The sequence below is a fragment of the Hemitrygon akajei genome, chromosome 6, assembly GCF_048418815.1.
Source record: "Hemitrygon akajei chromosome 6, sHemAka1.3, whole genome shotgun sequence".
In the NCBI taxonomy this organism is placed as follows: domain Eukaryota; kingdom Metazoa; phylum Chordata; class Chondrichthyes; order Myliobatiformes; family Dasyatidae; genus Hemitrygon; species Hemitrygon akajei.
The window spans coordinates 105,584,109-105,611,495 of record NC_133129.1 but is presented as its reverse complement, the minus strand read 5'-3'; the positions used below and the strand labels follow the sequence as shown (position 1 = coordinate 105,611,495).

General features: G+C 51.3%; 1 protein-coding gene across 2 annotated transcripts in view; it reads left to right on the top strand.

Moving 5' to 3' along the window:
- The window catches only part of LOC140729377 (leucine-rich repeat and calponin homology domain-containing protein 4-like), a 157,574-nt gene that overhangs the window by 12,030 nt on the left and 118,157 nt on the right, over positions 1–27,387 (top strand). The window lies entirely within an intron of this gene.

The window sequence follows — 27,387 nt, the reverse complement described above, 5'->3', positions numbered from 1 at the left end:
TGCTCTTGCATCACTCTGCTTCCTCTTTCTGTTGAACTCTGCATCCTGTCCCTGCCTCCCGTGACCACCCGCAGGCCGTGCTCAGACACACACCAGTCAGTCAGCTGTCACAGTGACCGGCCCCTAATCCACTCCCTGTCTCTGTGACTCTTCTTCCCACCACCACCCCCCACCACACAACACTGGCCTATACACCCCTCCAATCTCTATAACCCCCACCCAGTCCTGACACCCCTCCCCGTGACCGCCACCAGATCCGATGCCCCTCCCTGCCTCTGTGACCATCACTGGACCTGACACTCCTCCCTGTATTTGTGGACATACACCCCCCAGCCCCTTTACCCATCCCCATTTCTGTAACCCCTCCACCCATTTTACTGCTGGCTTTGCCCTTGTCAGTAGGAAATTGGAGGCTGGAGGTCTGTCCCATCAAAATCAGAGCCCGGTGCCTGTCCTGGGTCAGTGGCATCTGTGGACTACCAGAACCTGTCCAGAGCCGCTCGCCGACCTCTGGTGGGTGATGTCTGCTTTGTCCCAAGCCCCATGGCTCACCCCCCCCCCCTCCCATTCTGTGTGACCCCTGCTGCTGAGTGAGCGAGGAGGGAGGTTGTGTCAGAAGTTGCAGGATGAGGGTGCTGGTTGGTGAGGGAGGGGCTGCGAGAGTTTGTGAGCCCAGGACCCTGACTTGTGTTCTCACAGCAGCTGCTCCAAGTTCTTCGGAACTTGTTCCTCGGCTGGCCTCCAGGCAGAGTCCACCCTCCACCCCCACTGCTGTGCATCCTGCCAATGCTTCAGCTGTCGCCGGGCCACACACTGAGGCCTTGTGGACGTTCTCACTGGGAATCGGCCAGGAGAGGCTTCCTGTCGCCCTTCCCAATGGGCGTCCGTCTCCAGCCTTCACTGGGGCTGCATGAGTGCAAGTACACATTCCCTTAGTGACTAACTTCAGGGTTACCGACCCCACATTTAAATCAGAATTGGGTTTAAATCAGGATTTTGTTAAAGACTAAGTTGTAACAAGAAATATAAAATATTAAATAACTAGTGCAAAAAGACAGCAAAATAGTGAGGTAGTGTTCATGGACTGTTCAGAAATCTGATGGCGGAGGGGAAGAAGCTGAGTGTGAGCCTTCAGGCTCCTGTAGCATCTCTCTGATGGTAGCAATGAGAAGAGGGCATGTCTGAGATGGTAATGGTAGTTAAAATCTGAATCAGAATGCTGTATGTTTGTATGTATGACGTATGTTGTGAAATTCGTTGTTTTACGGCAGTAGTATGGTGCAATACAGAAAAAAAACTATTATTAGCAATCTCTAACATGTTGAGCGTGTGTCTTCAGCCTCCTGTAGCACCTCCCTGATAGTGGTGAGGGGAATGGCGCGCGCCCTGGGTGGTGAGGGGAATGGCGCGCCCTGGGTGGTGAGGGGAATGGCGCGCCCTGGGTGGTGAGGGGAATGGCGCACGCCCTGGGCGGTGAGGGGACTGGCGCGCCCTGGGTGGTGAGGGGAATGGCGCTCCCTGGGTGGTGAGGGGAATGGCGCTCCCTGGGTGGTGAGGGGACTGGCGCGCCCTGGGTGGTGAGGGGAATGGCGCGCCCTGGGTGGTGAGGGGACTGGCGCTCCCTGGGTGGTGAGGGGACAGACGCGCGCCCTGGGCGGTGAGGGGACGGGCGCGCCCCCTGGGTGGTGAGGGGAATGGCACGCCCTGGGTGGTGAGGGGAATGGCGCGCCCTGGGCGGTGAGGGGAATGGCGCGCGCCCTGGGCGGTGAGGGGAATGGCGCGCCCTGGGTGGTGAGGGGAATGGCGCACGCCCTGGGTGATGAGGGGACTGGCGCGCCCTGGGTGGTGAGGGGACTGGCGCGCCCTGGGTGGTGAGGGGAATGGCGCGCCCTGGGTGGTGAGGGGAATGGCGCGCCCTGGGCGGTGAGGGGAATGGCGCGCTCCCTGGGCGGTGAGGGGAATGGCGCGCGCCCTGGGCGGTGAGGGGAATGGCGCGCGCCCTGGGCGGTGAGGGGAATGGCGCGCGCCCTGGGCGGTGAGGGGACTGGCGCTCCCCCTGGGCGGTGAGGGGAATGGCGCGCGCCCTGGGCGGTGAGGGGAATGGCGCGCGCCCTGGGCGGTGAGGGGAATGGCGCGCGCCCTGGGCGGTGAGGGGAATGGCGCTCCCTGGGCGGTGAGGGGAATGGCGTGCTCCCTGGGCGGTGAGGGGAATGGCGCGCTCCCTGGGCGGTGAGGGGACTGGCGCTCCCTGGGCGGTGAGGGGACTGGCGCGCCCCCTGGGCGGTGAGGGGACTGGCGCGCCCCCTGGGCGGTGAGGGGACGGGCGCGCCCCCTGGGCGGTGAGGGGACTGGCGCGCCCCCTGGGCGGTGAGGGGAATGGCGCGCCCTGGGCGGTGAGGGGAATGGCGCACGCCCTGGGCGGTGAGGGGACTGGCGCTCCCTGGGCGGTGAGGGGAATGGCGCACGCCCTGGGCGGTGAGGGGACTGGCGCTCCCTGGGCGGTGAGGGGAATGGCGCACGCCCTGGGCGGTGAGGGGACTGGCGCACGCCCTGGGCGGTGAGGGGACTGGCGCCCCCTGGGCGGTGAGGGGAATGGCGCACGCCCTGGGCGGTGAGGGGACTGGCGCTCCCTGGGCGGTGAGGGGACTGGCGCTCCCTGGGCGGTGAGGGGAATGGCGCGCCCTGGGCGGTGAGGGGACGGGCGCGCGCCCTGGGCGGTGAGGGGACGGGCGCGCGCCCTGGGCGGTGAGGGGACGGGCGCGCTCCCTGGGCGGTGAGGGGACTGGCGCGCCCTGGGCGGTGAGGGGACTGGCGCTCCCTGGGCGGTGAGGGGAATGGCGCTCCCTGGGCGGTGAGGGGACGGGCGCGCGCCCTGGGCGGTGAGGGGACTGGCGCTCCCTGGGCGGTGAGGGGAATGGCGCGCCCTGGGCGGTGAGGGGACTGGCGCGCCCTGGGCGGTGAGGGGAATGGCGCGCCCTGGGCGGTGAGGGGACTGGCGCGCCCTGGGCGGTGAGGGGACTGGCGCTCCCTGGGCGGTGAGGGGAATGGCGCGCCCTGGGCGGTGAGGGGAATGGCGCGCCCTGGGCGGTGAGGGGAATGGCGCGCCCTGGGCGGTGAGGGGACTGGCGCTCCCTGGGCGGTGAGGGGAATGGCGCGCCCTGGGCGGTGAGGGGACTGGCGCGCCCTGGGCGGTGAGGGGAATGGCGCGCCCTGGGCGGTGAGGGGACTGGCGCTCCCTGGGCGGTGAGGGGACTGGCGCGCCCTGGGCGGTGAGGGGAATGGCGCGCCCTGGGCGGTGAGGGGACTGGCGCTCCCTGGGCGGTGAGGGGAATGGCGCGCCCTGGGCGGTGAGGGGACTGGCGCGCCCTGGGCGGTGAGGGGAATGGCGCTCCCTGGGCGGTGAGGGGAATGGCGCGCCCTGGGCGGTGAGGGGACTGGCGCGCGCCCTGGGCGGTGAGGGGACTGGCGCGCGCCCTGGGCGGTGAGGGGAATGGCGCGCGCCCTGGGCGGTGAGGGGACTGGCGCTCCCTGGGCGGTGAGGGGAATGGCGCTCCCTGGGTGGTGAGGGGCCTTCATGATGGATGCTGCCTTCTTGAAGCATCACCTTTTGAAGATGCCCTCGATGTCAGGGCCAGTTTCACCCTGGCCATTGCTGATGTCTCGTACACTGGTGGGGTGAGGCTGCCCCTTGCTGGAGAGGTTGAGGGAGGTGGTGTCTGAGGTGTGGGACGGCGAGGAGGAGATGTTGCACAGAGTCTGGGATTGGACAGCACAGCAAAACACACAGCTCAGAACTGGGCCCTTAAAAGAGAAGCAAAGATCAGCTTAATTTATCACGGGTGCGTCGAAGTATACGGTGAAATGTATCGCTTGTGTCTACAGCCCGAGGATTGAAAGTGTCACCATGCTTGTGGTACCAGCAGAGCCAGTCCACAACTTACTAACCCCAACCTGTACACCTTTGGAATGTGGGAGGAAGGTCACACGGTCACCAGGAAGAACAACCTGGGTCGTTGACGCTGTAAAGCCCTTCCACCCATCTGTCTGTGCTGACCACCTACATCCAAATTTACCAGCTCTTGTGAATCATTCTCTCCCGCCCCACTGGAACTGAGCAAGCAAACTCCCCTCCAGTTCTGGTGGGGGTGGGTGGTTCCAGCAAAGGGGTTGGGCAGACAGTAACTCACTGGTCTCTGTACCTGAGATTGGCTGGGTTAGGGGGAGCAAGGGGTGAGTGGGACCTGGTACCTGGTTCCTGACTCGATCTCAAATCACGTTTCAGCAAATCTCCTGAGGCAGGGACAGATGGAGACCCAGCCTAGTCAGAAAACACAGTCTGTGTTTCATTTGGGATGGGGGAGGAGAGGCATGTGTCTGTAGCCTGGGGATAGGGACTGTGACATGGGGGTGGGCTTGGCATGGGGAGGGGTGAATTTGTGGCCAAGGAGTCTCTGTGTAACAGGCAGAGGTTTGGGCAGTGGTGTGCCTGTGTCTTAGGGGAGAAGTGTGTGAGTGTCTGTGGGGGGGGGGGGGGGGGGAAGTGGACAGGTGACCCTGTGTCTGGGAGGGGATGTGTCTGAATCCTCTTGTCCCAGCCTATCCCATCCCCTGTCCCTGTCCCCCACCCCCACCCCGCCGGGCAGGCTGCCGGCAGCTTGGTCGATTGGATCATGTGCAACAAGAAGCATGAAAAGCTTGTCGTGCACACTTTTATAAAGATCAAATCGTTTCACAGTGCACTGTGATAGAACAAGGTCAGAATGCAGGAGAAAGTACAACAGCTGCGGAGAAAGTGCAGAACAGGTAGACAATAATGAGATAGATTGTGGTCAGGACTCCATCTTATCATTGTAAAGCAGGCTAGAGACAGCAGCAAGCTGAATCCTGGGATGTCTTGTGTTCAGACCGTCCTCAGGTCCCTCGATCACATTGTGGGTCCAGTGTAGACCCTGTGTGTGTGTGTGTGTGTGGGGGGGGTTCCAGTGTAGACCCTGTGTGTGTGTGTGTGTGGGGGGGGTGTTCCAGTGTAAACCCTGTGTGTGTGGGGGGGGGGGGGGGTTCCAGTTTAGACTCTGCACACTCCTCCCTGCGTGTACGTGTCCCATGCCGAGTTCCATCAAGCTTTCATCCACTGTGATGGCCACCAGGACAAAAATAATGGTGCCGTCGGAGTGGAAATGACCAGTTTTGCTGGGAGTGTCTCTCTGCCCCACCCAGGCAGAATCACAGGGAGCTAAATCCCTACTGCCTCTCCCACCCCAACATGCCAGGCATAGTCCCTTGTTCCCCGCACCGACGCCCCACTGACTGCCGTCAGTCAGTTCTGTACTGGTGTTTTGTTACCATGGATGTCCCCCCACCCCCATGGCTCCTTCTCTCTTGTCACTACACCCTGTCTGGAACCTAAGCCGGCTTGTGAAAGGCAGGGAGTCTAATTCCAACTGGCTGGCAGGCCCCTGCCATGAAAGCAAGCGAAGGCTTGTAACCTACCATGGTAACCACTGCTGTTTCTCAGAAATAAAGTGGCAGGATTAATTTACTGAGGTAAATATTAGCTTTGTGTGGAAGGGAGGCACGAGGGATTGTGGGCTGTGGTAGTCTGTTGCTATGGGTACAGCTGGAAGCTAGGCCTTTCTCTACCTTCTCTCCATCCCAGATGCCCACATTCCCAAAATTTCTCACTTTATAGGAAGGGCAAGACAGGAGCAAGAGGGGAAAATGCTCGCCTGGTATCACTGCCCCACTGTCTCTCTGTCATGGCAAGGGCTCTTATTAAGGGGATTGTGGCCAGTTCTGGCCTTCTATCTGAAGGATGTCCTTGATATAGAGGAAGGGCACTGAATGTTGACTGGACTATTGGAGGGAGAGACCCTTAGCAGTGTTGTGTTGAGAGATCTTGTGCAAAGAGTTCATCACTCCCTGAAAGTGACTGCAGAGGTTGATGGGGTGGTAAAGAAGGGGCAAACAGAATGTCTGCCTTTATTAGTTGAGGAACTGGATTCCAGAGTCAGGAAGTTATGTTGCAGAGATATATGTATATTTATAAAAACCAGTTAAGCCACATCTGCATTATTCTGCTCCATTTTAAGCTCCATTTTCCTATCATCTATGTGCCTATCTAAATGCCCCTAATGTAGCAGGTTGCATGCATCCACCACTCTGTATTTTTTTAAAAACTTGCCCTTGAAGTCCTCCACCACCCCCCCACCAAAATTTTCCTGGTATTAAAAGTCTGCCCCCTTGCAATAGCCATTTCAGCTCTGCCGACTCCTCGGGCTGTCCACTCTATTTTTGTCCTTCGTTATTCTGTACACCCTGGATCAATGGTTCTGTGTGAGCAGCACTTACAGCGCGACATCGAGCTCACATCGCTGGAGATGAACTAGAGCTCAAGAGAAGCAGCTATGATCTGCGCAAAGCTCTCAAGGCTGTGAAACAACAATACAGGGAGAAGATTGAGTCAAGATTCACAATGAATAGCACACGTGACTTGTGGCCAGGGCTGCATACCATCGCAGATTTCTAAGCCAAATGTTGTGATACTGCCAACATCGCGGCCTCTCTCCCAGATGAGCTCAATCGCTTTTACACCTGGTTCGATGTTGCTAACTCTGAGCCTCCGAGGAAAGCCATCGCTACAACCTGCAACCTGGTCATCTCTGAGGCTGAGGTACGCAGATGTTTCCAATGAGTGGTCAGTCGCAAGGCTGCGGGACCAGACAGTATCCCAGGTCGAGTACTCAGGATGTGCACAGTACAACTGCCAGGTGTGTTTACTGACATTTTTAATCTCTCCCTCTCCCAGTGTAGAGCGTCGTCCTACTTCAAATTATCCACCATTGTCCCTGTACCAAAAAAGACCAAGGTAACATGCCTGAACGACTGGCGTCCTGTCACACTCACTTCAATAATAAGCAAACGCTTTGAGAGGCTGGTCAAGGACTATATCTGCAGCTTGTTACCAGCCAAGCTGGACCCTCTACAATTCGCCTACCGACACAACCGATTGACAGATGACACTATGGCCACTGCTCTACATACCGTCTGGACACATCTGGAGAAGGATGCTTGTGTGAGATTGCTGTTCTTGGACTACAGTTCAGCATTCAACACCATAGTTCCATCCAGGCTCGACAGGAAGCTCAGAGACCTTGGCCTTGACCCTGCCTTGTGCAGCTGCATCCTAGACTTTGTCAGGTTGGCGGCAGGTTGTGAAAGTGGGCTCCCTCACCTCCAACCCTCTGACTCTCAATACAGGAGCCCCTCCTTTTCTCTCTGTATACCCATGACTGTGTCGCCACCCACAGCTCTAATCTGCTAATTAAATTTGCCGATGACACCACATTGATTGGCCTTATCTCAGACAAGAACAAGGTGGCCTACAGTGAAGAAGTCATCTCTCTGACACAGTGGTGTCAAGAAAACAACCTCTCCCTCAATGCCGCAAAGCAAAGGAGCTGGTTGTGGATTACAGGGGGAATGGGGATGGGCTAACCCCTATTGACATCCATGGATCTGGGGTTGAGAGGGTAAACAGCTTCAAGTTCCTCAGCATCCACATCACCGAGGACCTCGTGGTCTGTACACACCAGCTGTGGTGAAAAAGGCACAACAGCGCCTCTTTCACCTCAGATAGTCGAGGAAGTTTGATATGGGCCCCCAAATCCTAAGAACTTTCTACAGGGGAGCAATTGAGAGCATCCTGACTGGCTGCATCACTGCCTGGTATGGGAACTGTACCTCCCTCAATCGCAGGACTCTGCAGAGAGTGGTGCAGACAGCCCAGCGCATCTGTAGTTGTGAACTTCCTATGATTCAGGACATTTACAAGGACAGGTGTGTAAAAAGAGCCTGTAGGATCATTGGGGACCCGAGTCACCCCAACCACAATCTATTCCAGCTGCTACCGTCCGGGAAATGGTACCGTGGCATAAAAGCCAGGACCAACAGGCTCTGGGACAGCTTCTTCCACCAGGCCATCAGACTGATGAACTCGTGCTGATTTGAGTGCACTCTATATTACATCGACTGTTCTATTGATTATAAATTATTATAAATTACTATGATTGCACATTTAGCTGGAGACATAACGTAAAGATTTTGACTCCTCACGTATGTGAAGGATGTAAGAAATAGTCATTTCGATTCAATTCAACCTCTGAGAGCAGTTGTAATTGTACCAAGATCATACTCTAATCACTGGCCTTTAATTTCACAGTCAAGCTGGTGACTCCCCCTCTGCACAGCATCAGGCCCACAGGGATTGAGTAGTAGCTAACTGAACTTGTCCTCTGTAGAGTCAGACAATGCAGAGACTGGCCCTTCAACCCAACTCAGCCTGCTTGCCCATTTTGCTGGACCCATTCCTCCAAACCTTCCCTGTCCAACAGTCTGTAAAACTTCCTCTGGCAGTTCATTCCATATACTGACCTGCCTCTGGGTGAAGAAGTTAAAGAGAAAGGATAAAGTGAGTTTTATTTGTCACATGTACATCGAAATGCATTGTGAAATGGGTTATTTGCATCCGAGGAGTGTGCTTGGCACACCCCACAAGTGCCGCTATGCTTCTGGCCCCAGCACCTGCCTGACACGTCATGAAGGCCCGAGAGAGACTGGGCCTGCCTCACCTCCAACCCCTGGTCAGATCAGCCCTTGATCCCCTGTAGTTTGCCTACCAGAGGCACATCGGAGTCGATGATGCTGTCATCTATCTGCTGAGGAATCTACTCCCATCTGGATAAGCCGGGCAGCTGTGAGGATCGTGTTTTTTGATTTTTCAAATACCTTTAATACCAGACAGCCCTCATGCTCTGTTCAATACAGGTTGTCACGTCCATTGTATCCTGGATAACGGACTACCTGACTGGCAGACCAGTTTGTGCAGCTGTGTGTCAGACGTGGCTAGAAGCAGCACTGGGACCCCACAGGGGACTGTATTGGCTCCCTTCCTGTTCACCCTGTATACCTCAGACTTTAGATACAACACTGAGTCATGTCATCTGCAGAAATTCTCTGATGACTCAGCAGTAGTTGGGTGCATACAGGGAGGATGAATACAGGCCCTGGTGGAGGGCGTTGTAGAATGGTGCAAGCTGAATCATCTGCCGCTCAACATCAGTGTGACAAAGGAGACAGTGATGGACTTTAGGAAAACTGAGCCTGTACTGCTCCCTGTTACTGTTGATGGTGAGGACGTGGATGTGGTGAGGACCCACAAGTACCTGGGGGTGCAGTTGGATGACAGACCAAAATAGAGGCTGTGTACAAGAAGGGCCAGAGTCACCTCTACTTCCCGAGGAGACTGAGGTCCTTTGGAGTGTGCAGGCCTCTCCTTCACATGTTCTGCCAGTCTGCTGTCACCAGGACAATCATCTACGCGGTGGTGTGCTGGGGCAATGGCATCAACACGGGTGATGCCAACAGACTCAATAAACTGATTAGAAAGGCTGGTTCTGTTATAGGAGTCAAACTGGACACACTGGAGTCTGTGGTAGAACAAGGGCCTACTAGGAAAATCCTGGCAATTCTGGGCAACGTTTCTCACGCTCTGCATGCCACCTTGGCTGAATAGAGGAGCACTTCTAGCAGACTAAGTCAACCGCGCTGCTCAGTTTTGCCCTCAGCCATTCTCTATCGTGAGTCAATCTATTTCCGGGGAAGTAATGACACCCTCCGGTTAAACTGTTTGAGGTAACATTTTTTTATTCTATCTTATTTTTCTTAGGATATTTGTATATCTGTGCAGTTGTGATGCCTCAGTGACACTGTAATTTCCTTTGGGGTCAATAAAGCATCGATCTGCCTATTTTTCTAATCCTAGCCCATTCCTTGGAATGTGGGAGGAAAGCCACGTGGTCCCAGGGAGAATGGGTAAACTCCTTATAGAGAGTGACAGGAACTGAACCGGTGTTGTAAAGCATTACACTACCTGCCACACACTGTGCCACCTTCAAGTTATCCCCTAGGTCTCTCGTCCTTCTCTCCCCTCACCTTCAGCCTACGCCCCTTTATTTGTGATTTCCTTTCTGTGGGAGGAAGATCGATTCCTTTCATCGGAGGAGTACAGGGCCACTACAGAAGTACCAGCTCTTGCTTCCATTCAAAGTAAAATTTATCATCAGAGTACCACATGCAACCCTGACATTTTTCCTGCGGGTATACTCAGCAAGTCTATAGAAAGGTAACTGTAAACCGGATCTGTGAAAGAGCAAGAGTGTAGAAGATGACAAACTATGCAAATATTAATAAAGAGCAATAAATAATGAGAACATGGAATAATGAGATAAACAGTCCTGAAAGTGAGATCATTGGTTGTGGAAACATCTCGATGGATGAGTGTAGTTATCACTCACTAAGCTTTTGTTCAAGAGCCTGATGGTTGAGGGGTAGCAACTGTTCTTGAACCTGGTGGTGTGAGTCCTGAGGCTCCTGTACCTTCTACCTGATGGCAGCAGCAAGAAGAGAGTGTGTCCTGGGTGGTGGGGGCCCCCGATGATGGATGCTGCTTTCCAGTGACAGTGTTTTGTGTAGATGTGCTCTGTAGTTTTATCTGTGATGCCCTGGGCCGAATCCACTACCTTTTGCAGGATTTTCCATTCAAAGGCATTGGCGATTCCATACCAGGCAGTCTATACAGTTTATGCTCCACATCTATAGACATTGGTCAAAGTTTTTGCGTCATGCCAAATCTCCACAGTCTTGTGGTTCAGGGACGTCACCACTCGGCGATAATGGAATGGGAGGCTGGCTGTAGAAGGCTTGGACAGGGTGGGCTTCTACCTGCTGAGCTTTGAACGATGAGAGGGAGGGACTGAGACAAAAATGTTGAGGGGTGTTAACTGGGTGGGTGGGGGGGGGAGAGGGAGTCCTCCGAAACAATGGCAGAGATGAAGACATTACTTCACTCCCTGAGGGCTGATCTTCATCCACTGGGGGATGGAGCAGAGACTCGGGATTGTACTCGGCACATCTTCGAGAGATCTGCAGTGATAAGGGGGTTGAAGGCTTCCACAGTAGGGTTGGAATGTGCTCAAGGCAGAAGGGGAAAGGTAGGCGGGGTTGAGTTTGGAGTGAAATCGGGGAAGGTTTCGGGGAGGACTGAACTCCTGCTTGCTGTGTGTGTGGTGTCTGAAATATTTATTTATTTGTTTATTAAAATTAAGTTCATCATCAAACAAACATTTCCATAAGATGTATTTCAGAATTTGTACATGTATATCATATAATCATATTAGACTAGTGGTCACCAACCTTTTTAAGCCCAAGATTCCCCCACCTCGGCCTCAGTGAAAGGCGAGATCGACCCCAGATCGAATAGTTACACGCATGCACACCGGGGCAGAAAAGACCGGAAGTAGAAATAATGCATAAACACCAGGGGTACACGCCCTTTTTTTTTTGCACCACGGACCTGTTTAATATTGACAGTATTCTTGCAGACCGGCTGACGGGGTGGGGGGGGGTGTTAAACACGACCGGAATGCGCCGATACTCGAAGTAGGTTCCTTATGTCCAGCCTATTCCGTAATTTAGTTTTCGCGGCTCTCGGCACTTAGCTTCTGTCCCGCTTGCTCACGTTTTTTCCGCTGAAAAAGCTCAACGCGTTTGTCTTTAAGTGCAGGGTGCTTGGACTCAGGGTGCCGAAGCAGTTTTGAGGGTTTCTGCCTCGGATAGCCTCCCGGCCCGAACTCCAGCCTCCCACCTGCCCACCGCCAGATGCCTTGGCCAGGTGTGGCTGATCGCGAGTGGGGTGAGAGGACAAGGTCAGGACCGGTGGTCCTCGTACCGGGGCCGCGGCGGTCGCAGTCCAGAGAGAACGACCGACCGAGCGAGGAGTGCGACAGGGCGCGCGCCCGCCCGCCCATCTGATAGGATCTATCGGCGGACAAAAGTTTGTTTCAGTAGGTCGCAACGCGGTAGCTGCTCTGTTACTTACAAAACAGTGAACCCGAATTAGGTCGTCTGCGAATATTTTAGCACCGGGTTCCCCATGAACATTCGGTGTGGTCAACAGGTTTAGAGGCGGCGCCCATCTGTCCATGCTCTGGGCCGGTAGCAACGGCACTTCCTGCCGGCCGCCCAAGGCCAACCAGTGATCCCTGGCGCGAGGGTATCACTGCGTTTAGGCGACTGATGACCTCGCGTGGATTCAAGTTCAACAGTGAGTGTGACGGAATGAGGAAAGGTGCAGCTGACTCATATCGTTTCCTCGCAGCCCGGTGGTTGGGGAATCACTGAATTACACTGTGTAGTGCGGGGGAGATATACGCATGCGCACTGGGCAGAAAGAACGGAACTAAAACCCCGCAACCCGGAAACAATCTCTCAACAGTATTTGTGTATTTATTTTTATTTTTCTTTCGGGATCTACTGGGAAAGTCTCAAAGATTGACTAGTCGATCACGATCAACAGGTTGGTGACCACTAGCCTAGACGATAGATGTGGAGAGGATGTTTCCAATAGTGGGAGAGTCTAGGACCAGAGGGCACAGCCTCGGAATACAAGAATATCCCTTTAGAACAGAGATGAGGAGGAATTTCTTAAGCCAGAGGGTGGTGAATCTGTGGAGCTTATTGACACAAATGGTTGTGGAGTCCAAGTATTTGGTTATATTTAATGCATAAGTTGATAGGTTCTTGATTAGTAAGGGCATCAAAAGTTACAGGCGAAGACCGGAGAATGGAGTTGAGGGAAAATAAATCAGCCACGATGAAAGGGTGGAGCAGACTTGATGGACCGAATGGCCTAACTCTGCTCTATGTCTCATGGCCTGTGTGTAAACAAATCCAGTTTTAAAAGCAGTGCCTGGTCGGGGCTGGGGAGGGCCAGAGAGTGGAACGTTGCCCAGGGCCCACGGTGACGATGGGTCCTTGTGTACAGGGGCTTTGGAAGGCTAGAGTGGAGGGGGGCCAGGGCCAGGGTTGGGATAGATGTTGGTGAAATGCGAGGGGGAGAGATGTTGGGTAGGTGACCAGAGCCCAGGATTAGGATAGATGCTGGTAACAAGGGGTGGGGATAGATACTGATATATGCATAGAAGCAGCAAAGCTGGGAAACAGGATGTGTTTATTGAGCTTGAAGCAGAAAGATGAGGGAAATGTGATGTTGCTATTGCCTCAATCACAGGATTATTGGCCAGTTGTAGATCATTTGTGTTAATTGTTGAAGGAGGGAGGGTTGAAAGGTTCCCACACATTGTTCCTGCCCGCTGGACCCACTGAACAATTGCAGGAGATGATTCAGGAAGCAATCCAACCGCAATGCCAGATAGTTGAGGAAATAAATTGCTGCTCGATGTAAATGGGAATATCCTCTCTGGATCCTGGGATTTACGGGAATGATGGCCAATCCCAGGACTACTCCCTGCGGAGGGGGAGTGGGCCCTGCAGGTGGCATCTTTGTGGAACCCGTGTGCCATTGTTTGTTCATGTGACCAGTCCTGCCTGGTTTTCCATAAAATGGGGTAGCAGTAAAACAGGCCATTCAGCCCACAATGTTGTGCTGAACTAATTACACTCGTATGCTCAACCAGCATATCGATGCAGCTATAAAGAAGGCAAGATAGCGGTTACATTTCATTAGGAGTTTGAGGAGATTTGTCACCAAAAGCACTCATGAGTATCTACAGATGTATCTGTGGAGAGCATTCTGACTGGCTCCATCACTATCTGGTACGGGGGGGTGGGGGGGGGGAGCACTGCACAGGATCAAAGTAGGCAACAGAGAGTTGTAAACTCAGCCAGCCAGCTCCATCATGGGTACTAGCCTCCATAGTATCCCAGACATCTTCAAGGAGCAGTTCCTCAGGAAAGTGGCGTCCATCATTAAGGACCCCCGTCACCCAGGACATGCCCTCTTCTCATTGCTATGGTCAGGAAGGAAGTACTGAAGCTTGAAGGCACACACTCAGTTCCTCCCCTCTGCCATCGGGTTTCTGAATGGACGTTGAACCCATTGACACTTCCTCACACTTTATATTTGCTCTAATTTAATTTATTTTGTGTGTGTGTGTGTGTGTGTGTTTATTTATATTAAAAATTCAGTTTCCTTTTTCTCTCATGTATTGCAATGTACTGCTACTGCATAATTAACAAATTTCACAACAGACACCAGTGGTATTCTGATTTTAGGACTTGCAGTTAATGCCTCTCTAGTCTTGCCACAATGCCTATATCCGACCATTCTCTGCACATCCATGTATCTATCTTAACCTCTTAAATGTCTCCAATATGTCTGCCTCCACCACAGGCAGTGCATTCCAGACAACCACCAAAAAAAATTATCCTGCTTATTTTCTTTAACTATTTCCCCTCTCAAGTTAAGTGCATACGCTCTGGTATTAGACATTTATCTGGGGGGGGAGTGAAATTACTGGCAGCCTACTCTTCCTATACCTCTCGAAATTTAATCAGCCCTATCAGATCCTCCTCAGTCCAACACGCCAGAGAAAACTAGCGAAGTTTGCCCTAGCACGTGGCCTCTAATATGGGCAGCAGCTTCATGCATCATTCTGCAATGCCAACTCTCACCAATCGATGATTAATTCCCGCCCACTGTTCTCCTGTAAGGAGTTTGTACGCCCACCCCGTGACCACGTGGCTTTCCTTCCACGCTCCAAGGATGTACCGTTAGCAGTAGTGAGTTGTGCACATGCTGTGCTGGCCTCAGGGGCATAGTGACACTTGCGGGCTGCCCCCGTACAATTCTCAGACTGTGCTTGTTCACCGTGTATTTCATTGTGTACGTGACAACACAATCGTCACTAATGGCCATTAAACTGTGTACTTCTGGATTTCAGTGTACGTGTGACAAATAAAGGTAATCATTCTAGTAAATCTCTTCTGCACTCTCTCCAAAGCCTCCAGATCCTTCCTGTGATGGGGGTGACCAGAACTGAATACAATACTCCAATTGCAGTCTAACAGGAGTTTGATAAAACTACAACGTAACCTCCGATACATGAAACTTGTAATTTAGAGCAGAACCTGTCCACACAGCCGTGAGTGTACAGGGAGGAGAGTAGGGGACCAAGGGCTCAACCTCGGGGAGCAGCAGTATTTAGAATAGTCGTGGCCAAGATGTTGCTGCCTATCCTGACCGGTTGTGGTCTGTTGATCAGGAAATCAAGGATGCAATTGTAGAGGGTCTGGAGTTTGGTGATGAGTTTGCTTGGAAAGAATAGTACTGAAAGCAGAGGTGCAGTCTGATATGGGTGTCTTTACTGTCCAGATGCATCAGGGATGATTGTAGAGCCAGGGAGTTCCTATTTGCTGTAGACGTGTTTCAGCGTTAGGCGAATTACCGAGGATCGAGGTTGTCTGGGAAGCTGTGTGCCGTGACCAGCAGACCCCTTGTGCAGTAGTTGTTACGGCATCTTGTTTTTCTTGGGTACTGGGATGATGGTGGTCATCTTAAAGCAGCAGGAAGCCACAGCCTGAAGCAGGGGGAGGTTAAAAATGCCTGCAAATACCTCTGCCAGCTGGTCTGCACAAGGTTGAAGACGTGGCCAGAGGCAACACCCAGGTCTGATGGTCTCTTCGGGTTCACTCTCCAGAAGATTTGTCTCGCACCCATGATGGTGACTGTACTCTTCAGTGCCCCTCAGTCTCAGGGTGGGTGGTGATATAACCATATAACAATTACAGCACGGAAACAGGCCATCTTGGCCCTTCTAGTTCGTGCCGAACGCTTGCTCTCACCTAGTCCCACTGGCCCGCACTCAGCCCATAACCCTCCATTCCTTTCCTGTCCATATGCCTATCCAATTTTACTTTAAATGACAATATCGAACCTGCCTCTACCACTTCTACTGGAAGCTCGTTCACAAAGCTACCACTCTCTGAGTAAAGAAGTTCCCCCTCGTGTTACCCCTAAACTTTTGCCCCCTAACTCTCAACTTGTGTCCTCTTGTTTGAATCTCCCCTACTCTCAATGGAAACAGCCTATCAAATATCATCCGACATCTGTTCAAAGTGTCTATTGATACAGCAAAGATTGAAAGAGTGCAGAGGAAATGTACAAGGATGTTGCTGGGACTTGTGATTCAGAGGAATAGTGAAAGATTGAATGGGTTAAATTTTATACCTTGGAAGACAGGAGAATGACCAGTGATTTGATAGAGTTTGAAAATTGAGGGGTATAGATAGGGTGAATGCAAGCAGACTTTTCCCCCTCAGGTTGGGTGAGACTTGATCTAGAGGTCATAGGTTAAGGGTGAAAGGTGAACTGTTTAAGGGAACACGATGTGGAACTTCAGTCAGAAGGTGGTAAGAGTGTGGAGGGATCTTCCAGAGGAAATGTGGGTTCGATTGCAACATTTAAGAGAGTTTGGATAAGTACATGGATGGCAGGAGTGTGGGCTTATGGTCAGTTATGGGTCAGTGGGAGCAGGTAGAATAATAGTGTGGTACTATTGGTCAGAGGGCCTGTGTCTCTGACTCAAAGCCAGCTGACCCTGCCTCACATCCTGCTCAACGTCGTCCAATAACTCAGAGCTTTAGAGCATCTATTCCTAAGATCACCTGGTCTTCATTGATGAGGGAGTTCCCTTGATTTCCCTCTCGACCTTCAGCTCCAAACCAGTTGAATGGATCGGTTACATTGCTACTGCCTTTGGGATTTCATTCTTATCGTGGGGACCAACGAAACGAAACAACTGATCGTTCTGTGTAGTCTGCCGCTTTCTGGGCATACTCTGTGCAACAGGCTGCTCTCTTTCTGCATTGATCACTAAGTTGGTGGTGACACCGAATTAGGAGGTGGTGTTGTCGAGAGTGAGGAGTGTTATTGTAGATCACAGGAGGGTATTATCAGTCAGGGAAGTGTGCCGAGGAGTTGCAAATGGATTTCAATACCAATGAGTGAGGTGATGCACTTTGGGAGGTCAAACTAGTGTAGGACTTGTAGTATGAATGGTGAGCACTAGGGAGTGTAATGGAACAGAGGGGCCTAGGAGCACGAATGTATAGTTCATTGAAAGTGGTGGCACAGGTAGACAGGGTGGTGAAAAAGGTGTTTAGCACACTGGCCTTCATCAGTCAGGACACTGAGTGTAGGAGTTGCAGTTGTACAAGTCGTTGGCGAGACTACACTTGGAGTGCTGAGTACTGATTCATTCAGATATTTTATTAAATCAAACGTGCCAGTTTATTTATAGCTATACATAGATTTATTTATTTTGGTCACCCTGTTATAGGAAGGATGTGGTTAAACTGGAAGGAGTGTAGAGAAGATTTAAAAGGACGTTGCCAGTGTTATAGAGAGAGGTTGGCCAGGCTGAGTCTTTATTCCTTGGAGCAGAGGGTAATCAGTGCGACCGTATACAAGTGTTTTAAATGTAAAGAGGAACATGAACAGTAAGGTGAGTTTTCCCAGAGCAGGGGAAATTTAGGGCATGTAGATTTACAGTGGGGGGGAGAGAACATTATAGGGCCATGATCAGACCCCTCTTGGAGTACTGTGCTCAGTTTTGGTCGCCTCACTACAGGAAGGATGTGGAAATATAGAAATTGTGCAGAGGAGATTTACAAGGATGTTTCCTGGATTGGGGAGCACGCTTTATGAGAATTTGTTGAGTGAACTCAGCCTTTTCTCCTTGGAGCAACGGAGGATGAGAGGTGACCTGATAGAGGTGTGTAAGACAATGAACAGCATTGATCGTGTGGATAGTCAGAGACTTTTCCCCAGGGCTGAAATGGCTAGCACGAGAGGACATAGTTTTAAGGTGCTTGGAGTTAGGTACAGAGGAGATGTCAGGGGTAAGTTTCTTACTCGGAGAGTGGTGAGTGTGTGGAATGGGCTGCTGGCAATGGTGGTGGAAGCAGATACGATAGGGTCTTTTAAGAGACTCTTGGATATGTACATGGAGCTTAGAAAAATAGAGGGTAATTTCTAAAGTAAGTACATGTTCAGCACAGCATTGTGGGCCGAAGGGCCTGTATTGTGCTGTAGGATTTCTATGTTTCTATGTTTTTCTATTTAAAAGAGACCTGAGGGGCAACTTTGTCACTGAGGGTGGGGAGTGTATGGAACAAGCTGCCAGAGAAGGTGGTTGAGTCTGGAATAGTGGTGTCATTTGAGAAGTTTGCGGATTTGGAGGGATATGGGCCAAACACAGGAAGTTAGGATTGGCTGAGTGGTTAGCATGGACTCTTTGGGCTGAAGGGTCTGCGTACCATAGACTGCCTTTCACACTGTCTACCTGCGCAGCCATTTTCAGGGAGCTATGGACGTGGACCCCGAGATCGTTCTGCACTTTTACTCTGCACTGTCCTGTTACGTGCTTCATGGAGACAGGCCCTTCGCCCAGCAAATTCATGCTGACCAAAGTGCACATCTAAGCTAGTTCCATTTTCCCGTGTTGGCCCCAAACACCCTCTACCTACTTGTCCACGTGTTGATGAATTATGCCTGCTCTGGCAGCTCTTTCCACGTACCCAGTACCCTCAGTGTGGGGAAAAGTTGCCCCACAGATCATCCATGAGCTGCTCGCCTTTCCCCCGTGCCCTACAGTTTTAGACTGCCCTCTGTGTGCCCCTCTTCCCAGGGGGAGTCGGAACCAGGAGGAGGGGTGGGGTTGAGTTGCTGCCCTGTGGAATTCACGCCCTTCGCTGCTCGGCTACAGACAGATGCAGCAGCAGCTGCCAAGTATTTTTGAAGTGTGACGGGGGGCCTGGAGTTACAGGATCTGTCCTCTGCCGACTGCCTGTGAGCGAGGGGGCAGGTACAGACCCCCCCACCCCACCCATCCCTAGAACCAACAGTCTCCTCAGGACTGCAGGCGTAGGTCAGAATTAGGTTTATTATCACTGACGTGTGCCTCAGAATTTATGTCACAGCAGCAGTTGCAAAGAGAAATGTGTTTTTTTTTTAAAAAAGCAATGCGATAGTGTCCATGGGTTTATTCATTATTGGCTCCTTCCCGTCCACACAGAGTGTGTGTTCAGGACCCTGTACCGCCTCCTACTGGTGGCAATGAGAAAAGGACATGTCCTGGATGGTGAGGGTCCTGAACCACCTCCTTGAGGCATCGACTTCCCATTGCTGGGGAGGCTGGTGCCCTTCATGGAGCAAGGTTGTGTTTGCAACCCTCTCAGCTTGTTCTGAGCCTTTGCAGTGGCCCCTCTCCGTACCAGATGGTGACACGGCCAGCCAGAATTCCCCAGTAATCTACGGAGTCCCAGGGAGGGGGAGGGGATCTCCTGCTGATGCAGAGATGACCTTGTCCGGGGACTCCCTGGAGCCGAGGTGTACCTTGGGGTGCTGGGACTGCACCCGGTGATACATTGGCTGTGTCTGAGATGGAGTCAGTTCAGCTCCAACCTCTTGCAGGGAGGAGGGAATCGCATCAAGATCCGAGTCAGATTTGTTGTTACTGACTTATGTCATGAAATTCATTGTTTATTGGCAGCAGTACAGTGTAGTACATAAAATTGCTCTAAGTTACAGTTAAAAGAATAAATAACATGAGATACTGGAAATCCCGAGCAAATACTAAATGCTGGAGGAGTTCAGCAGGTCAGGCAGCATCCATGGAGAGGGAATAAACAGTCGACATTTTGGGCCGAGACCCTTCATCAGCACACAAGCCCTAGTGAAGAATTTCAACGAGAAATGTCGACTACATATTCCCCTCCATAGCTCCTGCCAGATCCGCCTAGTGCCTCCAGCGTTTTGTGTGTGTTCCATAAAGTAAATACAGTGGATTCTGAGTAATTGGGCCATCAGTGATCCAGGGTAGCTGTTTACTTGAGACAACTCATAAAGAAAACAGAATCAGTAGGATTCCCCTCACTTATTGAGGACACTATGCCGCTGAATTGGGACGGGAGACCACTGCCAAACAGTTTCTAACTCGTGTCAGTCGCGTGCATGTCATGTGACTGAGACTATGACATGGTTAGAGTGAGCAGTTTTTAAATAGTGTCACTTTCATGTTTGTATTCAAAAAGCAGTGTTTTTGTCACTGATCGTTGGTGAGTAATAAGACAATTCTGAGCTGATTTGCTCACTGCGGTTTCAAGCATTCAGGCTTGGAAATGCCAGAAAAGGCCGGGAGTGAAAATGGAACAGGTTCAGTACTTCAAGTTAGGAGCTGCAAACAAACTGAGAGTATGGTTAACCGTCTGGGAAGAGGTACAGGAGCCTGAAGACACGCACTCAGCAATTGAGGAACAGCTTCTTTGCTCCGCCTTCAGATTTCAAAATGGACATTGAACCGACGTTCACTACCTCATGATTTTTTTTCTCTTTCAGTACTATCGTTAGAAAGTTAAAGATTTACATTAACTCGGGTTTTTATTATTATGTATCACATTGTACTGCTGCCGCATAACCACAAATCTCACGACGTGGTGATATTAAACCTGATTCCGATCATCTTGAGTGCTTCAATAAAAATGAAGGATGGAATTGGCTGAAGCATTGTATGAAGGCAGTCCATTAGCTCCATGAGGTTGTTCATTTACAGTCAATCACCAGCATAACTAGGCAGTCTCTACAGCAGGTTACATCGTTGGCACAGCATTCCTATGTTCAATGTTGTAACTATCAGGAATTAATGCAATTTTATAGTATTTTAGTAGCATTGGTAGTGTTCTAATTTGTTCAGTATTTCATTTCAATACATTTTTCCTCAATTAAATGGTACTTTGTCTCTTTATACTATTTCCATGAAACTTTGGCCGATTGGGGCATCTGCTTAATTGGGCTAAGATGCACTGGTCCCAAAGGCCGAATTCCGCTGTAGATTGTTCAAAATGAGACCAGGAACAGTTACAAAATCTGATGGTAGAAGGGAAGAAGCTGTTGTGTTGTTATTAAGGCTTGGCCTGTGTCATGGTGGTCAGTTCCAGTGGTGGTGGGCCACAGTTTCATATGGGTGGGGGTGAACCTTTGGTGTCTCATGGAGCTAATTGTGCATAAATTGACTGCTGTATTCCTATGATCAGAGCTTTACTTCACTGCGTGGGGGGGAGGGGGGGTTGCGCTCTGGGGAAGAGGCCGGACTGGTTGCGGAGACTCTGAGCGGTGATGGAGCCTGGCTCTGGGCCGGTTCAGCCTCAAGGGATCATTGTGTCTACTGACTATCCATAAACAAAGGCAACTTCTGTACTAGTGCCGAGCACCCCGGGAGGGGGAGAAAGATCACTGAGACCCTCTGAGGAATGTACATATTTATCCAACAGCGAGGAGTTGTATAACCCCTGACCCACACCCTGACCTTGATATTTGGGACAACTGCCAACATCCACAGAGTCTAACCTTTGATCACAGCCAGCGGGAGTGAAGGCTTTGTTCAGGGATGCGTGTCCTTCCTGGGAAGTAGGTAGAAGGCGTCGCAAAGAGGGAAACTGCTCTAAAACAGCAAAGGCTCCATTCCAACACTGAGATCAATTCTTATTCCTTTGGAAAGTGCTGTTGCAAGTTTGCCATCTCTGTTTTCTGGGAGCAAGACTCACTCAAACCTTTCCTTTGGGAATTTCCACACTTCAGCATGTTGGATACACAGAGTTCCTTACCTTCCCAAGGTTAGGAAGCTCTCTTTTCCTAACCTTTTTTAAACTATTGTACCTTACATGAACCGTGGAGTTCATAGACCCAAGGTTGGGACTGCCTGCTCCACACCGTCCCATCACACACGCCCGGGGTCAGACACAGAGTGAAGGTCCCTCCACACCATCCCATCACACACTCCCGGGGTCAGACACAGAGTGAATCTCCCTCCACACCGTCCCATCACACACTCCCGGGGTCAGACACAGAGTGAATCTCCCTCCACACCGTCCCATCACACACTCCCGCGGTCAGACAGAGTGAATCTCCCTCCACACCATCCCATCACACACTCCCGGGGTCAGACAGAGTGAAGCTCCCTCCACACCGTCCCATCACACACTCCCGGGGTCAGACAGAGTGAAGCTCCCTCCACGCTGTCCCATCACACACTCCCGGGGTCAGACACAGAGTGACCCTCCCTCCACACCGTCCCATCACACACTCCCGGGGTCAGACACTGAGTGAAGCTCCCTCCACACCGTCCCATCACACACTCCCGGGGTCAGACACAGAGTGAATCTCCCTCCACACCTTCCCATCACACACTCCCGGGGTCAGACACAGAGTGAAGCTCCCTCCACACCGTCCCATCACACACTCCCCGGGTCAGTCACAGAGTGAAGCTCTCCTCCAGGGCTAGACATGTTGGTACAGGGAAGGGTGGTCCTGAGGTGGTCTAGGATCCAGGGTCACTCTCAGGATAAGGGGGTGGCCATTTAGTTCTGAAGAGGAGAAGTGGCCTCACCTAGAGCAGAGGTTGTGGAGACAGGATCGCTGTTCTTTCCGAAAAGATTAACAGGTGACTAGATCTATCGGGACAGTGTGGAATTGGAGAGTGTGGGGATGGCTGTGATCCTGCAGCAAAGCTAAGGGGCCAAATGGCATCCTTTCCCCCGATCTCTGACATTCTGATCTCCCACTCCTCCCCCTCTTACACTTTTCCTTGTGTACCTGCCCCTGGAGTGAGGATCTCTGGTGTGGGCTTGTGAATCAGTGGCCTGTGGGAGCTGCCAGAGTCCGGCAGGACAGCGCGTTTCCTGTCCATCCCCCTCCGTCCTGTGGTTCCGCTTCTGGTGACAGAGGTTGTGGTTTCCTCCTGCCCCGGCCAAGGCTCTTCTCACTGCCCAGCACACGTCAGTGGAAACCAGCCTCCACGGACTCCGTTTACCCCTCACTGCCTCAGTAAAGCAGCCGACCTTCACCCACCCCAGACATCCCCCTCTGTCAGGCAGAACGTTCAAAAGCCTGAAGCACATACCACCATGCTCAAGGGCAGCTTCTGTCTGTGTGCACGGGTGGAGGAGTGTGTGTGTGTGCTCACTCACTCAGTCACCAGGGTAGGAAATCGGATGGCAGAGGGGAAGAAGCTGTTCCTGAGTTGTTGAGTGTGTGTGCTCTGGCTTCTGTACCCCCTTCCTGATGGTAATAGTGAGAAGAGGGCATGTCCTGGGTGATGAGGGTTCTTAATGATGAATGCCCCGTTTTAAGGCACCGCTCCTTGAAGATGTTCTGGATGCTGGGGAGGCTAGTGCCCATGATGAAGCTGACTGAGTTTATAAGTTTCTGCAGCTCGTATCAAAATGCTGTTGACATTCCCCTCATATGAGGGCCGAATATGCCCCCACATTTTGCACCATATTGTTTACCAGCACTGGACTTTTTCTGTAACAGTAACACTTCATTCTGCATTCTGTTATTATTTTCCTTGTTCTTCTCCAGTGCTCTGTGTAACGATCTGATCTGTGTGAACAGTGTGCAGGACAGGCTTTCCTCTGTATCTCCGTACATCTGACAATAACGTTCAAGTCCTGACCGCCTCTGCCTCTTTCTCAATTCCACTGCCCAACCCCACCACCCCCTGTGTCGCTGCCACCCTACCCACCGCCCCATGTCACTGCTGCCCTCACCCCCCAACCCCCAATGTTACTGTGGTCCTCCCCTGAGCCTGAGGAGGTGTGATATTTGATGGGTGGGTATGTAGTGGTTAGATGGGAGGAAGTGGCTGTACAGGGAGAGGATGTACGTGGTGGTTAGGGAGGGGCATCTGGCGGTTGGGCAAAGGTGTAGTGAATTGGTTTGGAAGGGGATGCCCAGTTGCTGTGTGGGGAGGGTGAGGTTGGACAGGGGGGGGTTGTGTGAAGGGGAGGGTGGTGGATATGGATAGCACCAGTGCTTTCTTGAGCAGGGAAGGGATGATTGGACAGGCTGTGGGGGGGGGGGGGGGTATGTTTTAGCTGAACGTGGAGGGGAGGAGGTGATTCCACAGGGAGGGGCTGTACAGTGGCTGTGTGAAGTGCATCCAGCTGCAGCTCCTTGAAGACCACGTTAGGGATCTGGAATAGCAGCTGGATGACCTTCAGCTTGTACGGGAGAGCGAGGAGATCATCGATCAGTTACAGGGAAGTGATCATCCCGAAGTTGCAGGGGACGAGTAGTTGGGTGACTGTCAGGAGAAATGGAAATAGGCAGTTAGAGCAGAGTACCCCTATGGCCATTCCCCTCAAAAATGTATACCGTTTTGGATACTGTTGTGGGGGGTGACCTCCTAGGAAAATGCCAGGGAGACCGGGTTACTGGCACCGAGCATGGGTCTGTGGTGCAGAAGGGAAAGAGGGAGAAGAGGGGAGCAGTAGTGAGAGGGGACTCGATACAGTAGTGAGGGGAACAGACAGGAGGTTCTCTGGACGTGAACGGGACACCCGGATGGTACGTTGCCTCCCAGGTGCCAGGGTCAGGGATGTCTCTGATCATGTCCACAGCATTTTGGAGGGAGAGGGGGAGCAGCCAGATGTCTCGGTACATATTGGTACCAACGACATGGGAAGAAAAGCAAAGAGGTCCTGAAAAGAGAATTTAGAGAGCTAGGCAGAAAGCTGAGAAGCAGGACCTCCCGGGTAGTAATTTCTGGGTTGCTGCCTGTGCCACAGGCCAGTGAGGGTAGAAACAGGATGATTTGGCGCAGATTCATGTGTGGCTGAGACGCCGGTGCAGGGGGCAGGGCTTCAGGTTCTTGGATCACTGGGATCTCTTCTGGGAGAGGTATGGCCTGTTCAATGTGGACGGGTTGTACCTCAACCCGAGGGGGACCAATATTCTCATGGGCGAGTTTGTTAGAGCTGTGGGAGAGGGTTTAAACTAATTTGGCGTGGAGTGGGGTAGGGGGAGGGCTGGGTACCTGAGTGATGGGATTTAGGATAGGATGCAGTCAGGCTGTCAGGAAGGACAGGCAGATGATAGGACATAATTGCAGACAGCAGGGTGAGTATCAATGCATCACTGATGCAGATCAAAAAGGGCTGCAAATACAGCACTCAATGCACGGAGTAAAAGCTGGATGATCCTGTTGCACTATTACAGATCGGCAGGTATGATGTTGTGGCCATCACTGAATCGTGGCTGAAGGATGGTTGCAGTTGGAAGTGGAAGGTTACACATTATATCAGAGGGATAGGAAGGTAGGCATAGAGGGTGAGGTGTGGCTCTGCTGGTAAAGAATGGCATCAAATCAGTAGAAAGATGTGACATGGGATCAGAAGATTTTGAATCCTTATGGGTTGAGTTCAGAAGCTGCAAGGGTAAAAGGACCCTGAAGGCATTTATATACAGACCTCCCAACAGTGGCTGGGATGTGGACCACAGATTACAACAGGAGGGGAAAGAAGGATCAACCATGATGAAATGGTGGAGCAGACTCGATGGGCCAAATGGCCTAATTCTGCTCCGATAGCTTATGGTCTTAGAACAGGCATGTCAAGAGGGTAATGTCATGGAGATTTCAACATGCAGGTCGATTGGGAAAATCAGGTTGGTAATGGATCTCAAGAATGAGTTTGACCAGCTTAAGAGATGGCTTTTTAGAGCAGTTTGTCACTGAGCCTCCTAGGGGATCAGCTATACTGGATTGGTGTTATGTAATGAACCAGAGGTGATTAGGGAGCTTAAGGTAAAAGAGCCCTTAGGAACCAGTGATCACAGTATGATTGAGTTCAACTTGAAATTTGTTAGAAAGAAAGTCTGATGTAGCAGTATTTCAGTGGAGTAAGGGAAATTACAGTGGTGTGAGAGAGGAGCTGGCCAAAGTAAATTGGAAGGAGATGCTGACAGGGATGTCAGCAGAACAGCAATAGTGTGCATTTCTGGGAAAATGGGGAAGGTGCAGGACAAATGTATTCCAAAAATGAAGAAATACTCAAATGGTAAAATAGTACAACTGTGGCTGACAAGGGAAGTCAAAGCTAATGTAAAAGCAAAAGAAAGGACATACACCAAAGTAAAAATTAGCAGGAAAATAGAGGATTGGGAAGTTTTTAAAAACCTACAGAGAGCAACTAAAAAGATAATTGGGAGGGAAAAGATGAATAATATCAATGTGGATAGTAAAACCTTTTTCAAGTATGTAAAAAAAAATAATAATTAGAGAGAAAGGAGTGATATAGAACCGCTGGAAATGAGGCTAGAGGAATAATAACGGGGGCAAAGGAGATGGCAGATGAACTAAATGTGTATCTTGCATCAGTATTCACTGTGGAAGGCACTAGCAGTGTGCCAGGTGTTGAAAGGATTGAGGGAAAAGAAGTGGGTGCAGTTACTGTTACAAGGGAGGAGGTGCTCAAAAAGCTGAAAGACCTGAGGGTACACAGGTCACTTGGGCCAGATGAACTGCACCCTGGGGTTCTGAAAGAGGTAGCAGTAGAAATTGTGGAGGCATTAGTAATGCTCTTTCAAAAATCATTAGACTCAGGCATGGTACCAGAGGACTGGAAAATTGCAAATGTCACTCCACTCTTTAAGAAAGGAGGAAGGCAGCAGAAAGGAAATTATAGACCAGTTAGCCTGACCGCAGTGGTTGGGAAGATGTTGGGGTCAATTGTTAAGGATGAGGTTATGGACAACACAGGACAAGATAGTACAAAGTCAGCATGGTTTCCTTCAGGGAAAATGGTGCCTGACAAACCTGTTAGAATTCTTAGAGGAGATTACATGTAGGATAGATAAGGGTGATGCTGTGGAATTTGTATATTTGGACTTTCAGAAGGCCTTTGACAAGGTGCCACTCATGGGGCTGCTTACCAAGTTAAGAGACCATGATATTACAGGAAAGTTACTGGCATGGTTAGAGCATTGACTAATTGGTAGGAGGCAGCAAGTGGGAATAAAGGATCCCTTTTCTGGTTGGCTGCCAGTGACTAGTGGTGTTCTGCAGGGGTCAGTGCTGCAACTGCTTTTTAAGCTGTATATCAATGATTTAGATGATGGAATAGATGGCTTTGTTGCCGAGTTTGCAGATGATATAAAGATTGCTGGAGGGGCAGGTAGTGTTGAGGAAACAGGTCGGCTGCAGAAGGACAGGCTAGAAGAATGGGCAAGAAAGTGGCAAATGAAATACAACATTGGAAAATACATGGCCATGCACTTTGGTAGTAGAAATAAATGGGTAGACTATTTTCTAAACGGAGAAAATTCCAAAATTCTGAGGTGCAAAAGGACTTGGGAATCCTTGTGCAGAGCACCCTAAAGGTTAACTTGAAGGTAGAGTCGTGCTGAGGAAGGCTAATGCAATGTTAGCATTCATTTCCAGAGGTCTAGAACACAAGAGCAGGGATGTGATGCTGAGGCTTTATAAGGCACTGGTGAGGCCTCACCTTGAGTATTGTGAATAGTTTTGGGCTCCTCATCTGTGTTGGCATTGGAGAGGGTTCAGAGGAGGTTCACAAGGATGATTCCGGGAATTAAGGGTTAACATACAAGGAACTCTGTTCCTGTACTCTGCTGATAGCTCTGGTTCTGTACTCGCTAGAAGTTAGAGGATGAGGGGGGGATTTCATTGAAAT